This window comes from Pleurodeles waltl, chromosome 10, assembly GCF_031143425.1.
Source record: "Pleurodeles waltl isolate 20211129_DDA chromosome 10, aPleWal1.hap1.20221129, whole genome shotgun sequence".
Lineage (NCBI taxonomy): Eukaryota > Metazoa > Chordata > Amphibia > Caudata > Salamandridae > Pleurodeles > Pleurodeles waltl.
The window spans coordinates 505,157,940-505,179,234 of NC_090449.1; the positions used below are offsets into that span (position 1 = coordinate 505,157,940).

The following is a 21,295-nucleotide window of genomic DNA, read 5'->3' on the forward strand; positions in this document are numbered from 1 at the left end:
CTTGCAAGCTCTCAAGGAATGTACTAGGCTATGGAGGAGCTCAGTTAAGCTGAAAGCCTGCGCAGTGTACTATAACAAGCAAACCTAAAAGTAAACACCTTAATATTACCTTGTGTAGTCAAAAGGCACCGCTGAGGCTGCTTCACCATCGAGCAAAGGTTAGATAGTTGAATCTGCAATAAGACAAGAATAAACAGATTCAACCTAAGTGATAGGATGGCTGACTGAAAATATCAATGCCACATAATAATCCCGCTCGCCACAAAGAACAAGCATTTGCAAAAAATAATTACAAAAAAATATATATATATTATTTTTTTTAAACAGTGGTGGTGGTGTCAACCATGGTGTAGTTCTGGTTAGGTCAGGGTTTCCATAGGAAGAGCATTTCGTTTAGCAGATAACTGACTCCATTCAACAAATCAGAACTAAACCTTTGGAAAATCAATGATCGCCTTAGCTTCTCCCTATAATTTTTGGGGTGATCAGTCTATTGGAAGGCTTTTTTTTTGGGGGGGGGGGGGGGGGGGGGGGGGGGAGATTTAAAACATCGTAAACCAGAACAAATACAGAAACAAATAATGAGAAATTTTATTTAATTCACAAATATATATAAAAAAGAAAATCTTAAAATTAAGGGGAAGGTTAAAGTTTTTTATATATATATATATATATTTTTTTTTTTTATTCAATTGAGGCCACTCATTTTCCATTTTATATTCTGTTTGATGACCTTGCTCTAGTTCCAAGAATCAACCCAAGGACAACTTTTTTAGCCACCAATTTCAAATTTCTTGAGTTTTATAGAAGGTTTTTAAATGTTATGTTTCTTTATATACACTAATCTGTTAATATTTAGTTTAATATATTTCGATTATAGATCTCGATTAGGCAACGTAGACCCCCAACCACACAGGAACGTGTTTTACCACATTTCAAAAATAAGTTCAAAGAACCACTGCTTCTAGTGTGAAGGTGATTTGTGGTTGTATAATATTTCATTACATTGCCCATATTGATGTATTCAAAAGCACTGTGTGGTTATACTTGATGTATGATGGTTGGTAAAAAATCCTTTTGTGTTATAATGCAGTTATACCTCATTTGGGTCATGCGCCCTTTTAGGTCTGATCAGAATTAAAATGCAGGGATTTGAAATCTGGATTCTTATGAGAGATTTGTTAAATAGGTTATACTTGCCCTTGTTTGCACAGTGGTCAGGGACATGTTAGACTGAACCCATGGTTACGACTGTGAAGGGATGGTAAAGGTAAGAAATACAAATACAGGCAACATACGTTTTGATTAAGAGGACTGGATTAGAAATGATTGGATGTTTGTCTTCCTCCAGGGCATAACGGTAATTAGCATGCATGGAATGCGGACACATTGCTAGGGTACACCGAGCTTGCCTACTATAGGAAGATTGATGCTCTGCATCATAAAAAGTGTATTCATCCTCAGTATTGTCAGATAGGTCTAGTTCGGGACAATACAGCTACTAAGTGGTACAAGGTCTGCTCCAGGATTGCGCGATGTATTGCTCCCGGGGAGGTGGGAGGGCGCATGTGAATCTGCAGCGTCTCATGCCACGAACAGATGTACACTGGTAAGTGACATTTTCCGTTTGATGGCATGTGTAGCTGCAGATACACATGCTGTGCATAGACTAGTAAGCAGTTACCTCCCCCAAAGCGGTGGTCTAGCCTTTAGGAGTCGAAGTTGTTTGAAATAATGTTCGTAATACTGCCTGTCCTACTGTGGCTTGTTGTGTTGTTAACACATCCTCACAGTAATGTTTAGTGAATGTATGAGGCGTAGACCATGTGGCTGCCTTACAGATTTCTGTCATTGGTATATTTCCTAGAAAGGCCATGGTGGTGCCTTTCTTTCTAATGGAGTGTGCCTTTGGTGTAATAGGCAGTTCTCTCTTTGCTTTAACATAACAGGTTTGAATACACTTAACTATCCATCTGGCAATGCCTTGTTTGGATATTGGATTTCCTGCATGAGGTTTTTGAAAAACTACAAACAATTGTTTTGAAAAATTGTTTGGTTCTATCAATGTAATACATTAGTGCTCTTTTTATGTCTAATGTATGTAATGCTCTTTCAGCTACAGAGTCTGGTTCTGGAAAAAATACTGAGAGTTCCACTGTTGGATTTAAGTGGGAGGGTGATATAACTTTTGGTAACAATTAGGATTTGTGCGCAGAACCACTTTATGTATTTGTATAAAGGGTTCTTGTATAGTAAATGCTTGTATCTCACTTACTCTTCTAAGAGATGTGATAGCTATTAGGAAGGCTACTTTCCATGTTAAGTATTGCATCTCACAAGAGTGCATGGGTTCAAATGGTGGACCATGAGTTGTGTTAATACAATATTGAGGTTCCACAAAGGAACTGGTGGTGTTCTTGGGGGGGATGATCCTTTTTAGACCCTCCATAAATGTTTTTATGACTGGGATTCTAAATAGTGATGTTGAATGTGTAATTTGCAGATAGTCAGAAATTGCTGTGAGATGTATTTTAATGGATGAAAAAGCTAACTTAGACTTTTGTAAGTGTAATAAGCAGCTTACAATGTCCTTTGCGTAAGCATGTAGTGGTTGAATTTGATTATTGTGGCAGTAATGAACAAATCTTTTCCATTTGTTTGCGTAACAATGTCTTGTAGTAGGTTTTCTAGCTTGTTTAATGACCTCCATACATTCTTGTGTAAGGTCTAAGTGCCCAAATTCTAAGACTTCAGGAGCCAGATTGCTAGATTGAGCGCTGCTGGATTCGGGTGTCTGATCTGTTGTTTGTGTTGAGTTAACAGATCTGGCCTGTTTGGTAATTTGATGTGAGGTACTACAGATAGGTCCAGCAGTGTTGTTTACCACGGTTGGCGAGCCCAAGTTGGTGCTATGAGAATTAGTTTGAGTTTGTTTTGACTTAGTTTGTTTACCAGATAAGGAATGAGTGGGAGAGGGGGAAAAGCGTAAGCAAATATCCCTGACCAACTGATCCATAACGCATTGCCCTTGGATTGAGGGTGTGGGTACCTGGATGCGAAGTTTTGGCATTTTACGTTTTCTTTTGTTGCGAACAGGCCTATTTTTGGTGTTCCCCAGCGAAGGACGTAATCCTGTAGGATCTGGGGATGAATTTCCCATTTGTGTGTTTGCTGGCGATCTCGACTGAGGTTGTCGGCCAACTGGTTCTGAATGCCTGGGATGTATTGTGCTATTAGGCGAATGTGATTGTGAATTGCCCAATGCCACATTTTTTGGGATAAGAGACAGTTGTGACGAGAGTGTCCCTCCTTGTTTGTTGAGATAATACATTGTTGTCATGTCGGTTTTGACAAGAATGTGTTTGTGGGCTATTAGTGGTTGAAATGCTTTTAATGCTAGAAACACTTCCAACAGTTCTAAATGATTTATGTGGAGTTGATTTTGTGGATTGTCCCATTGTCCCTGTATGCTGTGCTTGTTGAGGTGTGCTCCCCACCCCATCATGGAAGAATCTGTTGTGATCACATCTTGAGTGTGTCTGGCGGTCTATCAACACTAGATCTTGGAGTTGGCCCTGTGCATGTGTCCATTGTTTTGCTAGGCACTGTTGTAAAGGCCGCATGTGTAATCTCGCGTTTGGGACAATGGCTATGCATGAAGACATCATGCCTAGAAGTTTCATTACAAACCTTACTTGGTAGTGCTGGTTTGGCTGTATGTTTGATATATTTTGGAACGGTTGTACTCTGAGTGTTGCTCCCAAGTATTGTTGTATTTGGGATGGCTGCAGATGTGATTTCTGGTAATTTATAGAAAATCCCAGTTTGTGGAGAGTTTCTATAAAGTATTGCGTGTGAAGAAGACACTGTTGTTGAGTGCTGGTTTTTATTAGCCAGTCGTCTAAGTATGGGAATACGTGCATGTGCTGTCTCCTTATGTGAACGGCTACTACTGCAAGGCATTTTCTGAATACCCTTGGGGCGGTTGTTATCCCGAACGGTAACACTTTGAATGGATAGTGTATGCCGTGTATTACAAACCTTAAGTATTTTCTGTGGGAAGGATGTATGGGTATGTGAAAGTAGGCATCCTTGAGATCTAATGTTGACATGTCCTCTTTTTTTAGTAAGGGAACCACGTCTTGAAGTGTTACCATGTGAAAGTGATCTGACTTGATGAAGAGATTCAGTGTTCTGAGGTCTAATATAGGTCTTAACGTTTTGTCCTTTTTTGGAATTAGGAAATATAGTGAGTAGACACCTGTTCCTGTCTGATGTTTGGGTACTAACTATTGCTTGTTTTTGTAATAATGCTTGGACCTCTAGTTGTAATAGAGGTAAGTGTTGTTTGGACATAGTGTGTCCTTGGGGGCACATCTGGCAGAAAATGTATGCATTCTATGCAATAACGATGTTGGATAATGGATAGGACCCATGCGTCCGTAGTTATGTGTGTCCAGTTTTGGTAGTATGTGGTAAGTCTCCCCCCCACTGGTGTTAAATGTTGGGGTTTTGAGATATAAGTCACTGTTTGGGTTGACTTGTCTTAGGTGTTTGAAATTTTCCCCTTCCTCTTGGGAATTGTCCACGTCTCTATGAGCCACGAAACCCTCCTCTCTGGTATTGTCCCAGATAGGTAGGTCTGGTTTGCGAGGTGGAAGGCTCTGGTGTTTGCATTCGAAACCCCTGTAGGAAGTTGGCTCTGTATGTGCTATTTCAAAGTAAGGAATAGCATGCACAGAGTCCAAGGGTTCCCCTTAGAGGTAAAATAGATAATACTAATGCTCTATTTTGTGGTAGTGTGGTCGAGCAGTAGGCTTATCCAAGGAGTAGTGTTAAGCATTTGTTGTACATACACATAGACAATAAATGAGGTACACACACTCAGAGACAAATCCAGCCAATAGGTTTTTGTTATAGAAAAATATATTTTCTTAGTTTATTTTAAGAACCACAGGTTCAAATTTAACATGTAATATCTTGTTTGAAAGGTATTGCAGGTAAGTACATTAGGAACTTTGAATCATTTCAATTGCATGTATACTTTTCAAGTTATTGACAAATAGCTATTTCAAAAGTGGACACTTAGTGCAATTTTCACAGTTCCTGGGGGAGGTAAGTTTTTGTTAGTTTTACCAGGTAAGTAAGACACTTACAGGGTTCAGTTCTTGGTCCAAGGTAGCCCACCGTTGGGGGTTCAGAGCAACCCCAAAGTTACCACACCAGCAGCTCAGGGCCGGTCAGGTGCAGAGTTCAAAGTGGTGCCCAAAACGCATAGGCTAGAATGGAGAGAAGGGGGTGCCCCGGTTCCGGTCTGCTTGCAGGTAAGTACCCGCGTCTTCGGAGGGCAGACCAGGGGGGTTTTGTAGGGCACCGGGGGGGACACAAGCCCACACAGAAATTTCACCCTCAGCGGCGCGGGGGCGGCCGGGTGCAGTGTTAGAACAAGCGTCGGGTTCGCAATGTTAGTCAATGAGAGATCAAGGGATCTCTTCAGCGCTGCAGGCAGGCAAGGGGGGGGCTTCCTCGGGGAAACCTCCACTTGGGCAAGGGAGAGGGACTCCTGGGGGTCACTTCTCCAGTGAAAGTCCGGTCCTTCAGGTCCTGGGGGCTGCGGGTGCAGGGTCTTTTCCAGGCGTCGGGACTTAGGTTTCAGAGAGTCGCGGTCAGGGGAAGCCTCGGGATTCCCTCTGCAGGCGGCGCTGTGGGGGCTCAGGGGGGGACAGGTTTTGGTACTCAGTCGTAGAGTAGTCCGGCGGTCCTCCCTGAGGTGTTGGTTCTCCACCAGCCGAGTCGGGGTCGCCGGATGCAGTGTTGCAAGTCTCACGCTTCTTGCGGGGAGTTGCAGGGTTCTTTAAAGCTGCTTCTTGAAACAAAGTTGCAGTCTTTTTGGAGCAGGTCCGCTGTCCTCGGGAGTTTCTTGTCGTCGTCGAAGCAGGGCAGTCCTCAGAGGATTCAGAGGTCGCTGGTCCCTTTGGAAGGAGTCGCTGGAGCAGAGTTCTTTGGAAGGCAGGAGACAGGCCGGTGAGTTTCTGGAGCCAAGGCAGTTGTTGTCTTCTGGTCTTCCTCTGTAGGGGTTTTCAGCTGGGCAGTCCTTCTTGTTGTTGCAGGAATCTAATTTTTCTAGGGTTCAGGGTAGCCCTTAAATACTAAATTTAAGGGCGTGTTTAGGTCTGGGGGGTTAGTAGCCAATGGCTACTAGCCCTGAGGGTGGGTACACCCTCTTTGTGCCTCCTCCCAAGGGGAGGGGGTCACAATCCTAACCCTATTGGGGGAATCCTCCATCTGCAAGATGGAGGATTTCTAAAAGTTAGAGTCACCTCAGCTCAGGACACCTTAGGGGCTGTCCTGACTGGCCAGTGACTCCTCCTTGTTGCTTTCTTTGTTCCCTCCAGCCTTGCCGCCAAAAGTGGGGGCCGTGGCTGGAGGGGGCGGGCAACTCCACTAAGCTGGAGTGCCCTGCTGGGCTGTGACAAAGGGGTGAGCCTTTGAGGCTCACCGCCAGGTGTTACAGCTCCTGCCTGGGGGGAGGTGTTAGCATCTCCACCCAGTGCAGGCTTTGTTACTGGCCTCAGAGTGACAAAGGCACTTTCCCCATGGGGCCAGCAACATGTCTCTAGTGTGGCAGGCTGCTGGAACTAGTCAGCCTACACAGACAGTCGGTTAAGTTTCAGGGGGCACCTCTAAGGTGCCCTCTGGAGTGTATTTTGCAATAAAATGTACACTGGCATCAGTGTGCATTTATTGTGCTGAGAAGTTTGATACCAAACTTCCCAGTTTTCAGTGTAGCCATTATGGTGCTGTGGAGTTCGTGTTTGACAAACTCCCAGACCATATACTCTTATGGCTACCCTGCACTTACAATGTCTAAGGTTTTGTTTAGACACTGTAGGGGTACCATGCTCATGCACTGGTACCCTCACCTATGGTATAGTGCACCCTGCCTTAGGGCTGTAAGGCCTGCTAGAGGGGTGACTGACCTATACTTGCATAGGCAGTGAGAGGCTGGCATGGCACCCTGAGGGGAGTGCCATGTCGACTTACTCGTTTTGTTCTCACTAGCACACAAGCTGGCAAGCAGTGTGTCTGTGCTGGGTGAGAGGTCTCCAGGGTGGCATAAGACATGCTGCAGCCCTTAGAGACCTTCCTTGGCATCAGGGCCCTTGGTACTAGAAGTACCAGTTACAAGGGACTTATCTGGATGCCAGGGTCTGCCAACTGTGGATACAAAAGTACAGGTTAGGGAAAGAACACTGGTGCTGGGGCCTGGTGTAGGAAGTTTGCTCTGTATGTGCTATTTCAAAGTAAGGAATAACATGCACAGAGTCCAAGGGTTCCCCTTAGAGGTAAAATAGTGGTAAAAATAGATAATACTAATGCTCTATTTTGTGGTAGTGTGGTCGAGCAGTAGGCTTATCCAAGGAGTAGTGTTAAGCATTTGTTGTACATACACATAGACAATAAATGAGGTACACACACTCAGAGACAAATCCAGCCAATAGGTTTTGTATAGAAAAATATCTTTTCTTAGTTTATTTTAAGAACCACAGGTTCAAATTTAACATGTAATATCTTGTTTGAAAGGTATTGCAGGTAAGTACATTAGGAACTTTGAATTATTTCAATTGCATGTATACTTTTCAAGTTATTCACAAATAGCTATTTTAAAAGTGGACACAGTGCAATTTTCACAGTTCCTGGGGGAGGTAAGTTTTTGTTAGTTTTACCAGGTAAGTACGACACTTACAGGGTTCAGTTCTTGGTCCAAGGTAGCCCACCGTTGGGGGTTCAGAGCAACCCCAAAGTTACCACACCAGCAGCTCAGGGCCGGTCAGGTGCAGAGTTCAAAGTGGTGCCCAAAACGCATAGGCTTCAATGGAGAGAAGGGGGTGCCCCGGTTCCAGTCTGCCAGCAGGTAAGTACCCGCGTCTTCGGAGGGCAGAGCAGGGGGGTTTTGTAGGGCACCGGGGGGGACACAAGCCCACACAGAAATTTCACCCTCAGCGGCGCGGGGGCGGCCGGTTGCAGTGTTAGAACAAGCGTCGGGTTCGCAATGGAAGTCAATGAGAGATCAAGGGATCTCTTCAGCGCTGCAGGCAGGCAAGGGGGGGGCTTCCTCGGGGAAACCTCCACTTGGGCAAGGGAGAGGGACTCCTGGGGGTCACTTCTGCAGTGAAAGTCTGGTCCTTCAGGTCCTGGGGGCTGCGGGTGCAGGGTCTTTTCCAGGCGTCGGGACTTAGGTTTCAGAGAGTCGCGGTCAGGGGAAGCCTCGGGATTCCCTCTGCAGGCGGCGCTGTGGGGGCTCAGGGGGGGACAGGTTTTGGTACTCACAGTCGTAGAGTAGTCCGGGGGTCCTCCCTGAGGTGTTGGTTCTCCACCAGCTGAGTCGGGGTCGCCGGGTGCAGTGTTGCAAGTCTCACGCTTCTTGCGGGGAGATTGCAGGGTTCTTTAAAGCTGCTCCTTTGGATAAAGTTGCAGTCTTTTTGGAGCAGGTCCGCTGTCCTCGGGAGTTTCTTGTCGTCGTCGAAGCAGGGCAGTCCTCAGAGGATTCAGAGGTCGCTGGTCCCTTTGGAAGGCGTCGCTGGAGCAGAGTTCTTTGGAAGGCAGGAGACAGGCCGGTGAGTTTCTGGAGCCAAGGCAGTTGTTGTCTTCTGGGCTTCCTCTGCAGGGGTTTTCAGCTGGGCAGTCCTTGTTGTTGCAGGAATCTAATTTCTAGGTTCAGGGAGAGCCCTTAAATACTAAATTTAAGGGCGTGTTTAGGTCTGGGGGGTTAGTAGCCAATGGCTACTAGCCCTGAGGGTGGGTACACCCTCTTTGTGCCTCCTCCCAAGGGGAGGGTGTCACATCCCTAATCCTATTGGGGGAATCCTCCATCTGCAAGATGGAGGATTTCTAAAAGTTAGTCACCTCAGGACACCGTAGGGGCTGTCCTGACTGGCCAGTGACTCCTCCTTGTTTTTCTCATTATCTCTCCTGGACTTGCCGCCAAAAGTGGGGGCTGGGTCCAGGAGGCGGGCATCTCCACTAGCTGGAGTGCCCTGGGGCATTGTAACACGAAGCTTGAGCCTTTGAAGCTCACTGCTAGGTGTTACAGTTCCTGCAGGGGGGAGGTGTGAAGCACCTCCACCCAGAGCAGGCTTTGTTTCTGTCCTCAGAGAGCACAAAGGCTCTCACCGCATGAGGTCAGACACTCGTCTCTCAGCAGCAGGCTGGCACAGACCAGTCAGTCCTGCACTGAACAATTGGGTAAAATACAGGGGGTATCTCTAAGATGCCCTCTGTGTGCATTTTTTTAATAAATCCAACACTGGCATCAGTGTGGGTTTATTATTCTGAGAAGTTTGATACTAAACTTCCCAGTATTCAGTGTAGCCATTATGGAGCTGTGGAGTTCGTTTTTGACAGACTCCCAGCCCATATACTCTTATGGCTACCCTGCACTTACAATGTCTAAGGGTTTGCTTAGACACTGTAGGGGCATAGTGCTCATGCACATATGCCCTCACCTATGGTATAGTGCACCCTGCCTTAGGGCTGTAAGGCCTACTAGAGGGGTGACTTACCTATGCCACAGGCAGTGGGAGGTTGGCATGGCACCCTGAGGGGGGTGCCATGTCGACTTAGTCATTTTCTCCCCATCAGCACACACAAGCTGGCAAGCAGTGTGTCTGTGCTGAGTGAGGGGTCCCTAGGGTGGCATAAGACATGCTGCAGCCCTTAGAGACCTTCCCTGGCATCAGGGCCCTTGGTACCAGGGGTACCAGTTACAAGGGACTTACCTAGGTGCCAGGGTTGTGCCAATTGTGGAAACAATGGTACATTTTAGGTGAAAGAACACTGGTGCTGGGGCCTGGTTAGCAGGGTCCCAGCACACTTCTCAGTCAAGTCAGCATCAGTATCAGGCAAAAAGTGGGGGGTAACTGCAACAGGGAGCCATTTCTTTACACCTGGTTAGCAGGCCTCGGCACACTTTCAATTGTAAACATAGCATCAGCAAAGGCAAAAAGTCAGGGGGCAACCATGCCAAGGAGGCATTTCCTTACAACCCCCCTCTAAAATGTGGCTTTCTAAATGTGCCTCTGTTCTGTGGGGTGTAGAGCGCGCCCATGGCTTTGGCCGTGTCCTTCTTTAATTTTTCAATTGCTGTGTCCACTTCTGGCCCAAACAATTGTTCCTGGTTAAAAGGCATGTTTAACACAGCTTGTTGAATTTCTGGTTTGAAGACCAAGCTTCGTAACCATGTATGCCTGCGAATGGTTACCGCAGTGTTGACTGTTCATGCCGCTGTGTATGGCGAGTCTAACGCGGACCTTATTTGGTTGTTGGATATTGCCTGTCCTTCTTCCACAACCTGTTGGGCACGCATTTGGTGTTCTTTGGGCAAGTGCTGTATAATGTGGTGCATCTCGTCCCAGTGTGCCCTGTCGTAGCGAGCCAGCAGGGATTGTGAGTTTGCGATCCGCCATTGATTGGCTGCCTGTGCTGCCACACGTTTGCCCGCTGCATCAAACTTCCTACTCTCTTTGTCAGGCGGTGGGGATACTCCCGACGATTGAAAGTTTGCCCTCTTTCTTGCTGCTCCTACAACCACCGAGTCTGGTGTAAGTTGTTGGGTTATAAACACAGGGTCCGTTGGGGGAGGTTTGCATTTTTTCTCCAACCTAGGCGTGATAGCCCTTCCTTTAACTGGGTCTTGGAAGACCTGTTTTGCGTGCTTGAGCATGCCCGGGAGCATTGGCAGGCTCCGGTATGAAGTGTGGGTGGATGCCAAGGTGTTGAATAGGAAATTATCCTCTATTGGCTCTGAATGCATTGCTACATTGTGGAATGTAGCTGCCCTTGATAGTACCTGCGTATATGCAGTACTGTCCTCTGGAGGAGACGGCCTTGTTGGGTAACAATCTCGGCTGTTGTCTGATACCGGAGCATCATATAAGTCCCATGCATCCGGATCATCCTGTGTCTTCCCTGTATGAGTAGGTGACTGCATCAGAGGTGTTGTTACCGGGGACAGCTGTGGTGAGTGTAGTGGAGAAGGTTGAGGCAAAAACTTTGGTGGTGGGGTTTTATCTCTTGCCACCTATGCCTTAGGCTGCATATCTGACTCATGAAATGCCAGCTCTCTCTTGGTTTCAGTTGGAGGAAGAGTTTGTATTTTTCTGGATATGCAACCTCCTTTGGGTATGGTCTGGTTCCCCCATACTTATTTCCTGCTCAAATCTGTGTGTATGCATTTGGCTGGAAAGTCCTTGCTCTTCTGTGTAACAGCTTCTTTTCAGCTCCGAAGCCGCTTTTTTCGGTACCGATGCTTCCGATAGACTTTTTTGGTTCAGACATTACTTTTCTCACCTTGGGTGAGTCCAACTCTCGGTCTCGAGATCGTTCGGAGCCTGAATCTCGACCGGAGTCAGATGTCTTCGGCAATTCTTTAGCCTTTTTTGGTGCAGATGTTTCGTCACCTTCTTTTCAATGGGTTAAGCCATGGCCTGCTGGCGGTGGCATCCCCTTGGCCTTAACGATCTTTGTGTGAGTCTTGGACGGGGCAGTTTTACTCACCGTTTTCTGCATCATCGTGGGTCGCTCACTTTCGGAATCGTCTGAGTCCGTCCCCCTGGATGGAAATTCTTTCCTCCTCTTCGAGGTCGAGTTGTTCTCTCTGTGTCGATGCCATTTGTAGTCTTCTGGCTCTTAGGTGCGGTAGGGTCTTCTTAGATCGAAAGGCCCGACAGGCCTCACAAGTATCCTCTCTGTGTTCTGTTGATAGACACAGATTACACACCAAGTGTTGGTCTGTATAAGGATACTTTGAGTGGCACATCGGACAGAAGCGGAAGGTGGTCCGGTCCATTAGTTTCGTCGATTGATGCGGTCGGGCCGACCAGGCCCCGCTGAAGAGCGGAAGCCCCGAAGGGCCGCCAGAGCACTTCTATTGGTGTCGATACACTAACACTAAACCGGTACCGTTACCGGGCTGAAATAAAACACCCATGGGCAATGGAGCTGAAAGGGAGGAGTCCCTCGGTCTCGTGACTCGAAAAGACTTCTTCGAAGAAAAACAACTTGTAACACTCAGAGCCCAACACTAGATGGCAGGATAATGCACAGCATGTGTATCTGCAGCTACAGATGCCACCTAACATATATATTTTCAGAACCCTAATTAAGTCCCTGTAAGGAACTTAATGTGTTTGCTGGGCTGCCATCTATTTTAAATCTGGATTTTCTATAGAGTTTTTGGCCTAAATTTATGGACAGTCTAATTCTGTGAATGGCCCTGCACCCATACCCACCCACTGCACACAGTCAAAAGCTATACTCAGGGAAGGAGTTGGGTTAATACGGAAGGGAAAAAAAATCCCAGAAATTCACTGAATAAACATTAGTTAACAACATAGTTTAGTATAGTAGTCCTATCTATCTGTGTGAAAAAACCTTTCAGAAATGTACTGAAAGCCAAAAGGTTAAAGTGATCTTCTAGTTAGGCAAGGTATTAAGATTAAAAAAAAAAAAAAAAAAAAAAAGTTAACTGAAAAAATTAAAATACCAAAGGTTTAAGTGATTTTATAGCAAGGCCTTATCCACATAAGATTCAAGAAACCGGACATTTACTAGTTATAGTTTACAAAGCTAGCTATAATTTGCACCTCCGATATCACTGATTAAATCAGTGATGACATTACTAATAACCGTTATATACAGCATAGTAACTGAGTGTACATGCGGTGGGTGCATAGGATAGAAATAGCACCGCTCTGGAAACAAGCATGATTGCACATGTTCAAGGTATGTGATGCACTATTTACAAAACACTAAAGTTTGGAATGGAAGTATTACCACTGTTAAACAAGATAAACGCTGAGCGTGCCCAATATGGGTTTGCATCCACATTATCACCCTCTTTACTGACAAAGACATCTGCAATATTAGGTAATTAGAGCACTAGACTCTACAAGGCTTGATGTGTAGAGTTAAAAGTATTGATTGCTTAACACTGCTTGGTCATCTACACAACGCAGTTTGTAATGGAAAAGCCTGCATATTGTTAAGTGCTTTTAGTGTGAAGGAGCGGACGCCAGAACGGGGAGGGTGAGAAGGGGAGGCAAAAGGAATCTAGAGTACACATTTAATGTGATGATCATGTTAAATGTTTGTGAATATATAAATATGTATATAAAATATTAAATGGAAAATGCAACCACAGGTTTCTGGGGAAGAGGGTAGGTGCATGTGAATCTATAGCACTACATGCCATGAACAGATGCTCACAGGGTAACATTTCTTTAAATGGCATACGTGGCTGTAGATACACTGTAAAGAAGTCTACCTAACCCCCCACTCCCCAGCATTCGCTAACCTGCCGGTGTTGCAGTGGTTTGTAAAAAGGCACATACTGTGGCTTTTAAAGGGTCCATTTTCTTTTGATTGACAAAACCAAACAAGACTGTTCCATTTTGCTGCATGGCAGGGCCTAGTGGTAGGTCTACACGTTTCCTTAAGAATATCCATACATTCTGGTGGTAGGCTGAGGTTAAACTTTGATCTCTGTATAGTGGGTGTGGGAACCTGGAGGCAACATTTGGGCATTTTGAATTTTCTGGGGTTGCAAAGAGATCCATTTGATGGAACCCCCACCTTTGGAAGCATGGAAGGATGACCAGTGGGTGGAGTTCCAATTGATGGACTTGTTGCTGCAGCCTGCCAGTCTGCAGTTGTCTTTTCCCAGAAGGTATTCTGCCAACAGACGAATGTTGCGGGGTAGAAAACAATTCCAGATGGTCTGAGACAGGAACAACAGTTGTGGAAACCCTGGAACCCACCCTCCCCAACTTGTTTCTGTAGGTAATACATGGCTGTTATATTGTCCATCCAGATTAGGACAAGCTTGTGAGTCAGGTGAGGTAGGAATGCTTCCATGCTAGATAAACAGCTTCTAGGTAGTTGATGTGGAGAGATTGGCGTTTGGCATCTCAGAGGCCCTGCACTGTGAGGTGCAGTAGATGTGCACCACCAATACGGCTGCAGTAAGTACGCTGAGAGTGCCGCGGGCAACAGGGTCACAAAAAGGCCACCCCTGCAACAGGATGGCGGTGTTCCACCATTGCGATGTGTGGCAGTCTATCAACACTAGATTTTCTAGGTGACCCTGTGACAGACCACTGTTGAGCTAGGCACTCTTGCAACAGGCACATGTGTAATCTTGTGTGGGGAACTATGGTAATGGAAGAAGCTTTGAAATTGGGGCAGTATTGCTAGAAGGTTTCGTATGTGTGTGGAATTGGGGTAAGCCAATACTAGTTGTGTGTTTAGAATTACTCCTAAATACAGCAAAATTTGCAGTGGACGTAGATGTGACTTGGGAATGTTGATAGTGAACCTCAAGCTGTGGAGATCTATTGTGATTTTACTGTGTTGCTGACACTGATGAGTGCTTTGATAAGCCAGTTGTCTACATAAGGGGCTACATTGGTATTTTATCTGCAAAGATGAGCTGCTATCACTGCTAGGCATTTTGTGAACACAGGATGCAGTGGTGACCCCAATGAGAATCATGAATTGGTAATGTTTGCCAGTGTAGGAAGTTGGCTCTGTATGCACTATTTCAAAGTAAGGAATAGTATGCACAGAGTCCAAGGGTTCCCCTTAGAGGTAAGATAGTGGCAAAAATAGATAATACTAATGCTCTATTTTGTGGTAGTGTGGTCGAGCAGTAGGCTTATCAAAGGAGTAGTGTTAAGCATTTGTTGTACACACACAGGTAATAAATGAGGAACACACACTCAAACAATTCCAGGGCAATAGGTTTTTGTATAGAAAAATATATTTTTAGTTTATTTTAAGAACCAAGGTTAAAATTTTACATGTAATACTTTAAATGAAAGGTATTGCAGGTAGGTACTTTAGGAACTTTGAATAATCAAAATAGCATATACAGGCTTCGCATAAATCACATATAGCTATTTTAAAACTAGACAGTGCAATTTAACAGTTCGGGGGGTGGGGGGGGAGTAATAGTTAGTTTTTGCAGGTAAGTAAACCACCTACGGGGTTCAAGTTTGGGTCCAAGGTAGCCCACCGTTGGGGGTTCAGAGCAACCCCAAAGTTACCACACCAGCAGCTCAGGCAAGGGGGGGGCTCCTCGGGGTAGCCACCACCTGGGCAAGGGCCTCCTGGGGGTCACTCCTGCACTGGAGTTCGGATCCTTCAGGTCCTGGGGGCTGCAGGTTCAGAGTCTTTACCAGATCTGAGGAGCAGGCTGTCGCGGTCAGGGGGAGCCTCTGGATTCCCTCTGCAGGCGTGGCTGTGGGGGCAACTCTGGCTACTCACGGTCTCACAGTCGCCGGGGAGTCCTCCCTGAAGTGTTTGTTCTCCACAAGTCGAGCCGGGGGCATCGGGTGCAGAGTAGCAAGTCTCACGCTTCCGGCGGGAAACGCAAGTTGTTTTAAAGTTGCTCCTTTGTAACAAAGTTGCAGTCTTGGGTGAACAGAGCCGCTGTCCTCGGGAGTTCTTGGTCCTTCTAGAGCAGGGCAGTCCTCGGAGGATTCAGAGGTCGCTGGTCCCTGGGGAAAGCGTCACTGGAGCAGTGTCTTTAGAAGGGGGAGACAGGCCGGTAGACCTGGGGCCAAAGCAGTTGGCATCTCCGTCTTCTCTTTTTCAGCTTAGCAGTCCTCTTCTTAGGTTGCAGGAATCTGAGTTCCTAGGTTCTGGGGAGCCCCTAAATACAGAATTTAGGGGTGTGTTTAGGTCTGGGAGGGCAGTGGTCAATGGCTATTAGCCCTGAGGGTGGGTACACCCTTTTTGTGCCTCCTCCCAAGGGGAGGGGGTCACATTCCTATCCTTATTGGGGGAATCCTCCATCTGCAAGATGGAGGATTTCTAAAAGTCAGAGTCACCTCAGCTCAGGTTGCCTTAGTGGCTGTCCTGACTGGCCAGTGACTCCTTGTTTCTCATTATCTCCTCCGGCCTTGCCACCAAAAGTGGGGCCTTGGCCGGAGGGGCGGGCAACTCCACTAGCTGCAATGCCCTGGGGTGGTGTAACAAAGGGGGTGAGACTTTGAGGCTCACCGCCAGGTGTTACAATTCCTGCAAGGGGGAGGTGATAAGCATCTCCACCCAGTACAGGCTTTGTTACTAGCCACAGAGTGACAAAGGCACTCTCCCCATGTGGCCAGCAACATGTCTGGTGTGCCATGTCGACTTACTCGTTTTGCCCCCACCAGCACACACAAGCTGGCAAGCAGTGTGTCTGTGCTGAGTGAGGGGTCCCCAGGGTGGCATAAGAAATGCTGCATCCCTGACATCAGGGCCCTTGGTACCAGGGGTACCAGTTACAAGGGACTTACCTGGATGCCAGGGTGTGCCAATTGTGGAAACAAAAGTACAGGGTAGGGAAAGAACACTGGTGCTGGGGGCCTGTTAGCAGGCCTCAGCACACTTTCAAATCATAACTTAGCATCAGCAAAGGCAAAAAGTCAGGGGGTAACCAGGCCAAGGAGGCATTTCCTTACAGCCAGCTATGACAAACATTAGCTATTCGCGATGAGCTGGGTGTATTGGTATGTGGAAGTAGGTGCCCTTCAGGTCAAGTGCTGCCACAGAAGTCACCCTGATGCTTGAGATTTCTCAACTATCAGGCTGGCACATTAGGTTAAATTACATTGAACGACAATCAGTGCACTTGAGGGGCCCAAGGGGCAGTGGAAAAGGAACGGAATGTGGATTGGTTGGGGTACTAAATGAGAGAAACAATATTTTGTAAGATAACCAACATTTTGGAGGACATTCAAAACAGATGGTGTTTTCCTGTGCATGTAAAATTTCCTGGCGAAATTTGACAAGCACCTCACCATGCCAACTGAAATCACCTGTATCCAATTAGTCATCAGAAAATACATTTATTGGGAGTGTAGCACATCCCAAACCATCAACCCTAGAAGCTACGCCCCCTAAATCAGTCAGGTTGTTAGTAATGCCTGTGTTGGAGGCCTGTGGATTTGGTTTGATCTACCTCACATTAGATCTAGTATGGTATTGAAGCCACAATCCCAGATGCGATATTACAACATTTATTTAGGATCTGATGAACTCTCGATCCAACTTTAGAGCCATCTAAATATTTTTTTTTAATTCAAGAGTGACCACATGCATTCCATCAATCATGATCACCCATCTCCCCCTGTTCATCTGTCGACCAGTCAAGAGGTATGAAGCATAGATTTTTTTTATTTTTAAATTAAAAAAGTGGAAACCCCTCTAGAACAGAATGCATTTGATGAAAGATCTTTTTGTAGACAGACAATTACTATGCTGCTTTCGACTGAAGGTGCACTTCTTGCGGGATGGCATTGGCTGAAGGTGCACCTTGTGAAGCATGGCAATGCCAATCATGTGACAATCCAAAGAGGACAGCACTTGCCCCACTTTCCAAGGACTGAGCCTATGAATAATCCAACTAAGCATTTTAATGGGCCGCTGATCAGTGGATATATTTGGCGATTTATTAGTTTCATGAATCATTGTACGCCTACCACGTGTAAAATTTTACTGGACCAATCATGATGTATGCTATCACAGTGATGGGAGCACACAACCCTATCCTGAAATGCATCCCTCCGCCCCACAGGTCCCAACTGCCAGAGAAAAGAACCATCAAGTCTACACCACCTACTCCCATAAATTCAAGCCCTAAAAGGGGAATTTCTTGAACACCAAATAGGGTCACCCTAACAAGTGAAACATATAGGCAACCTTGTACTCTAACCAGGTTGCCCCTGGTACAAGCAAATCTTTCACAGCCTTCTTGAAAAACTAAGTCTCTATTGCTTTTAATACACGTACATTTGTGATGCCCAACCATTTCCAATATCAGAGAGGCATCATGTGAGACTCAACCTAGGACTCGGACCTCTCAGCCACCCCACCTCAGGTCTTCATTGTACAGTTCCACAAATTCCCAGGCACTTTTTCTGAGTGAAAATGAAAATGTCACTTACCCAGTGTACATCTGTTCGTGGCATTAGTCGCTGCAGATTCACATGTTTGGCACAGTCCGCTGCCTGGTGTTGGGCTCGGAGTATTACAAGTTGTTTTTCTTCGAAGAAGTCTTTTTGGTCACGGGACCGAAGGACTCCTCCCTCCTCGGCTCCATTGCGCATGGGCGTCGACTCCATCTTAGATTGTTTTCCCCGCAGAGGGTGAGGATGGAGTTGTTTGGTATAAATAGTGCCCATGCAATGGAGTGAATATGTATGTACGTTAAGAGTTTCTAATAATTATTTACAAATGTTCAGATGTTTAAGATTTATGATCTACTTCTAAACGGCTACAGGCTTCCCGGGGAGGTGGGAGGGTACATGTGAATCTGCAGCGACTAATGCCACGAACAGATGTACACTGGGTAAGTGACATTTTCAGTTCGATGGCATATGTTGCTGCAGATACACATGTTTGGCATAGACTATAAAGCAGTTACCTCCCCTAAAAGCGGTGGTTTATCCTGTAGGAGTTGAAGTAGTTTGGAATAATGTTCTTAGTACAGCTTGGCCCACTGTAGCTTGTTGTGCATTTAGTACGTCTACACAGTAGTGTTTAGTAAACGTATGAGGCGTAGACCAGGTTGCAGCCTTACATATTTCGCTCATAGGAATGTTTCCTAGAAAGGCCATTGTAGCACCTTTCTTTCTGGTTGAGTGTGCCTTTGGTGTAATAGGCAATTCTCTTTTGGCTTTAAGATAGCATGTTTGAATGCATCTGACTATCCATCTAGCAATGCCTTGTTTAGAGATTGGATTTCCTATGTGTGGTTTTTGAAAAGCTATGAACAGTTGTTTTGTTTTCCTGATTAGCTTTGTTCTGTCAATGTAATACATTAGTGCTCTTTTGATGTCTAATGTATGTAGTGCCCTTTCAGCCACAGAATTTGGTTGTGGGAAGAACACTGGCAATTCTACTGTTTGATTTAAATGGAATGGTGAGATTACTTTTGGCAGAAATTTTGGATTTGTTCTTAGAACTATTTTATTGTTGTGTATTTGAATAAATGGTTCTTGTATGGTAAATGCCTGTATTTCACTTACTCTTCTGAGGGATGTGATTGCAATGAGAAATGCGACCTTCCAGGTTAGATATTGCATTTCACAGGAATGCATGGGTTCGAAAGGTGGACCCATGAGTCTTGTTAAGACGATGTTAAGATTCCATGAAGGAACTGGTGGTGTTCTTGGTGGTATAATTCTTTTTAGCCCTTCCATGAATGCTTTAATAACTGGTATTCTAAATAGAGACGATGAATGAGTAGTTTGTAGATAAGCAGATATTGCTGCGAGGTGTATTTTTATAGATGAAAAAGCGAGATTTGCTTTTTGCAAATGTAGTAAGTATCCTACTATGTCTTTAGTAGAGGCATGTAATGGTTGTATTTGATTGGCATGGCAGTAGTAAACAAATCTTTTCCACTTAGATGCATAGCAGTGTCTAGTGGAAGGTTTTCTAGCTTGTTTTATGACCTCGATGCATTCTTGTGTGAGGTCTAAGTGTCCGAATTCTAGGATTTCAGGAGCCAAATTGCCAGATTCAATGATGCTGGGTTTGGATGCCTGATCTGTTGTTTGTGTTGTGTTAACAGATCTGGCCTGTTGGGTAGTTTGACATGCGGTACTAGTGAAAGGTCTAGTAGAGTTGTATACCAAGGTTGTCTTGCCCATGTGGGTGCTATCAGTATGAGTTTGAGTTGGTTTTGACTCAACTTGTTTACTAGATATGGAAGGAGAGGGAGAGGGGGAAAAGCGTACGCAAATATCCCTGACCAACTCATCCATAGAGCATTGCCTTGTGATTCGCGGTGTGGGTACCTGGATGCGAAGTTTTGGCATTTTGAGTTTTCTTTTGTTGCGAACAAATCTATCTGGGGTGTTCCCCAAATTTGAAAGTACTTGTTCAGAACTTGGGGGTGAATTTCCCATTCGTGGACTTGTTGGTGGTCTCGCGAAAGGTTGTCTGCTAGTTGGTTTTGTATTCCTGGAATAAATTGTGCTATTAGGCGAATGTTGTTGTGAATCGCCCACTGCCAAATTTTTTGTGTTAGGAGGCACAATTGTGTTGAGTGTGTTCCTCCTTGTTTGTTTAAATAATACATTGTTGTCATGTTGTCTGTTTTGACAAGAATGTATTTGTGTGTTATTATGGGTTGGAAGGCTTTTAACGCTAGAAATACTGCTAACAGTTCTAGGTAATTGATATGAAATTTTGTTTTGTGTATATCCCATTGTCCTTGAATGCTGTGGTGATTGAGGTGTGCTCCCCACCCTGTCATGGAAGCATCTGTTGTTATAACGTATTGAGGCACTGGGTCCTGAAATGTCCGCCCTTTGTTTAAATTTTTGCTGTTCCACCATAGAAGCGAGAGGTATGTTTGGCGGTCTACCAACACCAGATTTTGAAGTTGACCCTGTGCCTGTGACCATTGTGATGCTAGACACTGTTGTAAGGGTCGCATGTGTAGTCTTGCGTTTGGGACAATGGCTATGCATGATGACATCATGCCTAGAAGTTTTAGCACAAATTTTGCTTGTATCTTTTGGTTTGGAAACATAGCACTTATTACCTTGTGGAATGCCTGCACTCTTTGTGGACTTGGAGTGGCAATTCCTTTTGATGTGTTGATGGTTGCTCCTAGATATTGTTGTGTTTGACACAGTTCTAGGTGTGATTTTGTATAGTTGATGGAAAACCCCAGTTTGTGAAGGGTTTGTATGACAAATGTGGTGTCGTTTGCGCATTTTTTTACTGTGTTGGTCTTGATTAGCCAATCGTCTAGGTAAGGGAACACATGTATCTGTTGTCTCCTGATGTGTGCTGCTACTACTGCTAGACATTTTGTGAACACTCTTGGTGCAGTTGTTATTCCGAATGGCAACACCTTGAATTGGTAATGTATTCCTTTGAATACGAACCGTAGGTACTTTCTGTGAGAAGGGTGTATTGGTATATGAAAGTACGCATCCTTTAGGTCTAATGTGGTCATGTAATCTTGCTGTTTGAGCAGTGGAATGATGTCTTGTAGTGTGACCATGTGAAAATGGTCCTATATGATGTAGGTATTTAGTGTCCTGAGATCTAATATGGGTCTTAATGTTTTGTCTTTTTTTGGAATTAGAAAGTACAGGGAGTAAACTCCTGTGTTTTTTTGTTGTACTGGTACTAACTCTATTGCATCCTTTTGCAGTAGTGCTTGAACTTCTAGTCCTAAAAGTTCTAAATGTTGTGGTGACATTTTGCGTGTTTTGGGGGGGATGTTTGG

At 45.3% G+C, this 21,295-nt stretch overlaps 1 long non-coding RNA gene across 3 annotated transcripts in view; it reads right to left on the minus strand.

The window, feature by feature from the left end:
• The window catches only part of LOC138261668 (uncharacterized), a 72,591-nt gene that overhangs the window by 5,848 nt on the left and 45,448 nt on the right, over window positions 1-21,295 (minus strand). For all 3 annotated transcript variants that reach the window (XR_011199132.1, XR_011199133.1, XR_011199131.1), the window contains one exon: window positions 110-173. This is a non-coding gene — a long non-coding RNA (uncharacterized lncRNA). The remainder of the gene's footprint in view (window positions 1-109; window positions 174-21,295) is intronic.